The 7,410-nt window shown below is 44.7% G+C and overlaps 1 long non-coding RNA gene across 2 annotated transcripts in view; it reads left to right on the forward strand.

Moving 5' to 3' along the window:
• The first annotated feature begins 6 nt into the window (after positions 1-6).
• Positions 7-7,410, forward strand: part of LOC147010828 (uncharacterized) — a 42,720-nt gene continuing 35,316 nt past the window's right edge. For both annotated transcript variants that reach the window (XR_015052469.1, XR_015052468.1), the window contains exon 1: positions 7-307. This is a non-coding gene — a long non-coding RNA (uncharacterized LOC147010828). The remainder of the gene's footprint in view (positions 308-7,410) is intronic.

Consider the following 7,410-nt stretch of genomic DNA (forward strand, 5'->3'; position numbering starts at 1 on the left):
AGATGACGTCACCGGTCACGTGACTGTGGCAGCTCCGCCATATTGAGTGGCAAGAAAGTATTACCGCGTCCATAACAACCGATAGTCTCCACTTCAACTACACCGTTATTTCCAAGCAAGCGATTTTTTTTTTCTGCAAATGGGTAAGAGTTGTTGTGCTACGGGATGTACTCAGCGATGTACTAAAGTGCAGTTTTACCGTTTTCCCGCCGAAGTAGACCGACAAAATCTTTGGATATCGGTTCTGAGAAGAGAAAATGGCGACCTGGCGAACATGACTGGTTGTGTGGCCTTCATTTTGTCTCCGGTATGTAACTAATTTCTGATACGTTATTTCAGTAGTTTGTATGAAATAGTTGGTGGTTACAAAATATTGTCTGATTTGTATCATTAAAATGCATTATATCCCTTGTTTTATTTACTTATCATGTCCACAAAAACAGCAGTTAGAGTACACATGGCTAGAAGTGGTTCAGCCAAAGCTGAGCACATTGCTGACCCTTATAATTAAACTCTGTCACATCCGATGCTGTGCAGGGCTGTTCCAGCAGGGGGCATGTCAGGAGATTCTGCATGGTTTGTGGTTCAGTGCCACAGTTACACACAGCATCCCTGTCATTTAAGTATCCCCATTTGGAGAGAGTGACTTTTGTTCATCCAACACCAGATCTTAGTCTGTTCAGGCATTTCCACATTGCATAGCTTGAATCTGCTCCAGGGGGGAGTGCCTCACTCACATTTAGCTCCATTGTTGTTGTTAATAGAAGGTTGCTCAGTCTTTCTTCCCATTGAATAACTCTTTCCCTGCTTGTGCTTGATGTTTCAAGGGGGGTGACATACCTTAGGAAGCTCTTTCTAGACTTCAGACGGCTTTGGGCTGGCATATGGCCAAAGAGAGGATGTCTTTCATCTGTAGCCTGTTGTTGATGCTGTGACGTCCCAAGTTATGGCCATTTATTTGCCAAACCAATGACAGGACATGTTGCTGCGTAGGCGTGGCCGATGGGGAAAGGGCGCCTTAGTTATCAATGACAGGACACGTTGCTGCGGCCATCCTTGTTTTATTGACAGAATGAGATAGGCGAGATCGCCTTTCTAACAGCTGTCTAACGCGCACAGTTCTGAGTTGTTTCACTACAGAAAGTCACATCGATATGTACAACACATAAAAAACTAGCACTTGGAAATATCCACAGCAGCGTGGAATTACACCGGATGTTTGTCATGGAAAAAATATAATGTATCTGTAAGCAAACTGACGAACCAAGATTTTCTACAAACTTAGCATTTAGACAAGAGCTTCACTTGAAATTGACTTGTGGCAGCAGTCAGGTTAAAAAAAAGTGATGCTGGTTGTTGAACAAAACAAGCAACAACGATAATACAATAATGGTGAAATGAAAGAAAACAGGCTTACCTTTGCCCTCACGATTATACAGTTCTTGTCAGCTTTCGTCGAGATTATGTCACCAACAACCCCGGCGACATAATATGAGTAAGCGTCCATACTCTTGAAGGCTTTCAGGCTGGCTTGAGTGTAAGGACTCGGCGTTTCAATAAGGTAAACATAGATGTCAGGGAAAACGATTTGAGGCCAAAATTTCCTTTCTGTTGTCCATTTATCCTTTGAAATAATATAAGGATCTTCACTAAGACCACACAGCTTCAGTTTTTCGCAGTACCTCTTCTTAGAAATATCATCTAATCCATGGAAATTGCCCAGAAGTTCGTGTGCCACGTGCGTGGTAGCTATGATTTTTTGCCACCCAATATGGCGGAGCCTTACCTTCCGTTGTGACGTCACTCGCTTTGTGCATAGGGTCAATACGTACTGTTGCCCTCACAATGCCTATGATGGCTATCAGCTACAAACTTTCAATATTTCATGATCCCTTTAATAGTTGCTTAAGATGTTTTGCACTGAATGGAAAACTTATAGGAAGCGCCATTGTATATTATTTTGGGTGTTTGCCGCTTGGTCTTCCTGCGGTCGTAGTTTCGCTCGCCTCTTCGTGTTCCGGCCACCTTGGCCGTTTGTTGCCATTTCTCGAATATACTTGATTTGTGATACCTGAAACCTCGAGGTGTTCCCGGTTGATCTTCTTCCTCGTTGGCAGAGGGCACAGCAATTGTGAATATGACTTCTGAAGATGCCTTCAGTTTACCAAAATGGTGGATGTGATGGTTTTTTTTTTTTCAGGTTGCAATTGTGGGCGGTATCAGGTCAGCTGGCCAACCAATGAGTATAGAGTGAACATACATACATTCACTTGCTCCATTATTTATAGATGACCAATCAAATTTTAATTGAATAATGTGTGCAAGTCAAGTGATCCTGCTGGGGGGAGAGTAAGGAGACAGAAGGGGGGAGTGATGAGAGGGAGGAGGGAGGAAGGAGCAAGGAGGACGGGGGGGGGGTGAGGGAGGAAGGGAGGAGAGTGACTCCTCACCACACCTCGCAATACACTTTGGGAGGGAGGGGTAAGAGGATGGGGGGAGAGAGGAGGGAAGGGTGAGCGAGGAGCAGGGGGGGGAGCAATGAGGGGAGAGCAATGAAGAGAGGGGAGAGCGAGGAAGGGGTGGGGGAAGGATCAAGAAAGGGGGGGACAGGAAGTTAGCAAAGATAATGTTATGTTAAGCTTTATGACCAAACACACACACACACACACACACACACACACACACACACACACACACACACACACACACACACACACACACACACACACACACACACGAATACATACATACACACACATTAATATGTCTCGACCCCACCCTTCTTCACTCCCCCACAATCCAAATACGTGCGGTTATCTCGACACGTATTCAGATGGTGGTTATCTCCTCACTTATCCGAACGGTGGTTATCTCCACATACTGTATATCCATATGGTGGTTATTTCTGGATGGACCCTCCCTCTCCTCACACTGGCTTACCTTGCCCTCCACTTACGCTGCCTTCACCACCCCTTCCCTCCCACTTCTTTCCCCTCCCTTCATGCTGCCTTTCCTACCCCCACCCCATCTTGCTCCCCTCTCCTTCCTCACTCTCCTCTCCTTCCTCGCTCCCCTCTCCTTCATCGCTCCCCTCTCCTTCCTCACTCACCAACCCCTCCTCTCTCCCTCCCCCCCTTTTTTTACTCACTCCCCCCCCCAAACCCCTTCATATCCAGATCAGCAAAGCGACGTGTTATACTTGCGAGTAATTTATAAATGAGATCCGATCCTCGAAGCCAAAATCATATTTTAATTATCTATCTATAATTCCAGCTGTGTGTGTGTGTGTGTGTGTGTGTGTGTGTGTGTGTGTGTGTGTGTGTGTGTGTGTGTGTGTGTGTGTGTGACCGCTGATCCGATCTAATTGAAACTTGCCAGGTATATTGCTGGGGACCTGAGTATGTGCCTTTTCAAGGTTTGATATTAATCGGACAAGTGGTTCCCAAGTTATGGCCATTCATTTACCAAACCAATGACAGGACATGTTGCTGCATAGGCGTGGCCGATGGGGAAAGGGCGCCTTAGTTATCAATGAGAGGACACGTTTCTGCGGCCATTTATTTACCAAACCAATGACAGGACACGTTGCTGCGTAGGCGTGGCCGATGGGGAAAGGGCACCTTAGTTACCGTGGTGTAGGAGTGGCAATGGTCAATGGCAGAAAATGTCATGGCTCGCAAAGACAGGGAGGTAAACTTCATTTGAATTTGGATTTTAATTAACTCTGTGTGTAAGCATCACAGCAGTTGTTACTTCAATGAAAGCGATAATTCGTGGAATGCATGTGAACATTCCATACGGGCATGCACCACTTCCGGATAGTGATAACTTACTGTATTCTAATAATTTCTCAATTTCTTATGCGCATTTATAGATAAACACAATGCCCCAATCCAGTCGTCGTTTACGAGAGCGAAGGAACGGCCTTTGTGGTTGTTGTATCTGGCACGCGGTTTGAAAGTTTTTTATTTTTAATTTTAATTTTTTGTACGTATGGCCACGCATGCACGGGCACCCACGTAGGGGCACGCGAGAGCGAAGGAACGGCCTTTGTGGTTGTTGTTTCTGGCACAGGTTTGAAAGTTTTTTTTTTTGCACGTACGGCCACATACTAGTATACTTCAATTTGTTCACGAGAGTCCATCGTGGTAAATCACATTATATAAATGCATGAAATCGCTACAAGCTTCATATTTTAAAACTATCGCACTTACAAAAGCGATGTATGCAGATATTCATAGCTATGAAGATGAGACATTTGATTATATGAGTGAGGAAATTGAAACAAAAAAAATTTGAGCCCTTTATCGTTAAACTATTGCGGCCTATTCCAACTCAAGGCATTGTTAAGCAGGCCGAACAACTGAAGGCATTGTTGAGTGCACCGCAATTTTCGTAAGGTTTATTTTGTTTGTTTGTTTGTTTTGTGTGATGAACACCCCTGAAATTATCTTCAAATGGGGTGTTTAAATTTACTCAAGCACCCAGTTTTCATTCATACACTCCCTTGGAGGTCCATTCGTATACACTCAGCCATGTTTGGGGCCTCCAGGTTTTACGGCTTTGGAGTTATGAAGGAGACACACTGACATTAATTATTATAGACTTGCAGGTGTACCCAGTTTTGTACGGTGCTGTTCTAATCCTGTTGGCATTTTGAAGAAATCAAATTTGGTTTTTCTTCTGGATTTTTTTATGGGGGCCTAAAACACTTTCCTATACCCACTAAGGAGTGGGCTCGGGAGTCATTTAATGTTACCCTTCACACAACTACAAAGGCTTATCAAGCGTTATCGAGCGATTAAAAGAAAAATCAAACTTATTTTTTCAAAAATTTATTTTGCTGAAAACACTCCCCGATGCTCACTGATGAAACTGAAAGTTTGATGAACATCCGTTCGACTGAAGCTAAACTCTTCAACTCCATTTTTTTTGTCAAAGAAGGATTGTTGTTGACATCCTTGTGCAACCTTCAATATTACGCAGAATTCCCTCACTTAAGGAAAAAGCTTCTGCGCAAAATAACTCAGAACCAGCCACAAGCCACTGAGCCCCAAAGGCAAAACAGCTGTGCCTGCACATAACCTGGCCTGTGTCCCTCGATATCTGCCTCTAGTTCACGTGAGGGGAAATCCTAGTTACCCTCGCCAGATGACAGGGTATTGCATTTTGGTCCGTTTGTTCCTTGTGAAATCGAAGATTCGCAAGTGCAGTATATTGTTTGGTCCGGTCTGTTGGGTGGTCGCTAGACTACCGTTATTCTCAGGTTTTCCGTCTGTCTGTTTGTATGTAATGGACAGCTCTGGAGGCCAGAGGAGTCAACCGATTTTGATGAAACTTGAGTGGTAGGTTCATACCAGGATTTAGTTGTATGCTTTTGAGCACCATTGCTATGGACGCCACCGTTACCTAGCAACGGGACTTTGAATTTTTTTAAAAAAAATCCGAGAAATATTTCTATATATTTTTTTTTCGAAAATCAAAAATCGGCTTCCGCACTTTTATGCGCACTATAATCAACCTCTTCGTCAAAAATTTTCAGCCCAATCCGTCAAAAACTGTATGACTTGTATGCAATTATATAGCGACCACCCATGTCACCTACCAGCTTGTCTGTTTGTATGTCATGGACAGCTCTGGAGGCCAGAGGAGTCGACCAGTTTTGATGAAACTTGACTGGTATGTTCATACCAGGATCTAGTTGTATGCTTTTGAGCACCGTTGCTATGGACGCCACCGTTGCCAAGCAACGGGACTTTTTCCGCTCAAAATACACCACACAAAATAAGTCCTGGTGAGGGTCTCTAATCCCTGATTGGTCTTTCTGCTTTCCAGTTTCTCATTTGTAGAGGATTCACGATAAAAGTGGCCACAGTAGCTCTCCATTTTGATAAAATGCAGTCCATTTTACATCAACGATAATAAGACTGCATAGTTACACCATGAGCCTGGTGTTGGCGCAGTGGTTAGGGCAGCGGCTTGGGATCCAAAAGGTCCTGAGTTCAAGCCCCGTTGGGCCACTGAATTAATACACCAGGGGGTTGACTCAGCCTGTCATCCTTCTGAGGTCGGCGAAATGAGTACCAGTATACTGGGCCGGCGTATACCCCGGTTAAAATAGGTGTACCATATCCCTGTGTCGTAAGAGGCGACCAGGGTTGCGTCAGGAAGGGCATCCGGCGTAAAACACGTGCCAAATCACGATGCGGATCATACGGATGATCCACTGTGGCGACCCCTAACGGGAGCAGCCGAAAGAAGAAGAAGAGTTACACCATGCGCATGAAGCGAAAAGCGGGGTCAGAAATCGGTTCATTTTGTCTGTCTCTCTGTCTGTCCACAAACGTCAGTTTACGATCGAGAAACAACTTGATTTTGATGGAATATCATATTATGACATTGAAAAACCAACCTAGAGTTGAGCAGTACTTTGGCTCTGAATTTGTCTTGACCACGCATGCTCAGAGAGGAGATAATTTTTTTTTTACTCTGTGTGCCTGTCTGGTAATCAACCAAAATTGAGGTCACTCCACATATATACGAGGTCCGTCTAAAAAGTAACAGAACTGAGCCTGCTGTGTGCTCCACTTGCACAACTTGAATGAACGGGTCGCGTCACAGTGTTTCACAACATTCCAGCAATATATGTGATTGGTGATGGATGACTGTGCTCATTGTGTGATTTTTTTTACAGGTCGTGCTTTACATGTTGTCTTGTCTGAGTTGTCACGCAATGAGTCGTGAGCAGGGAGCCAATCTGAAGTTTCTTGCCAAGCTTGGCAAAACACCTTATAAATCCTTCGGAATGCTGCAGCAAGTCTATGGGGAAGAAACGATGTCACGTACCCGTGCAATCTAATGGCACAAGAGGTTCAAAGAGGGACGGGAGGAGGTTGAAGATGATCCACGGTCTGGAAGACCTTCAATGAGCAGAACGGTGGACAACATCGAGCGTGTGAAGCAGATGGTGCGCACAGATCATTGAATCATGGTGCGGATGATTGCTGAGAACTTTCCATCAACAAGAACACTGTCTGGAGCATCATCACTAAAAATCTCGAAATGCACAAGGTGTGCGCAAAAATGGTCCCCAAGCTGTTGTCCGAGGACCAAAAACAGCAAAGAGTCACTGTCTGTCAAGACATTATCGAGCGCCTCGAGGATGATCCAGACCTGCTCGGGAGAGTTAGTACTGGCGATGAATCGTGGATATTCGAATACAATCCCGAGACCAAACGGCAGAGTCGTCAGTGGAAAAGTCCGGCATCACCAAGACCAAAGAAAGCAAGGATGTCGAAGTCAAAGGTCAAGGCGATGCTCATCACGTTTTTTTGACATCAAGGGCATCGTCCACTTCGAGTTTCTACCACAGGGTCAAACAGTGAATCAATACGTGTACAAGGAGATCCT

The sequence above is a fragment of the Eptatretus burgeri genome, chromosome 16 (assembly GCF_056783735.1).
Source record: "Eptatretus burgeri isolate ZD-2024b chromosome 16, Ebu_testis_v1, whole genome shotgun sequence".
In the NCBI taxonomy this organism is placed as follows: Eukaryota; Metazoa; Chordata; class Myxini; order Myxiniformes; family Myxinidae; genus Eptatretus; species Eptatretus burgeri.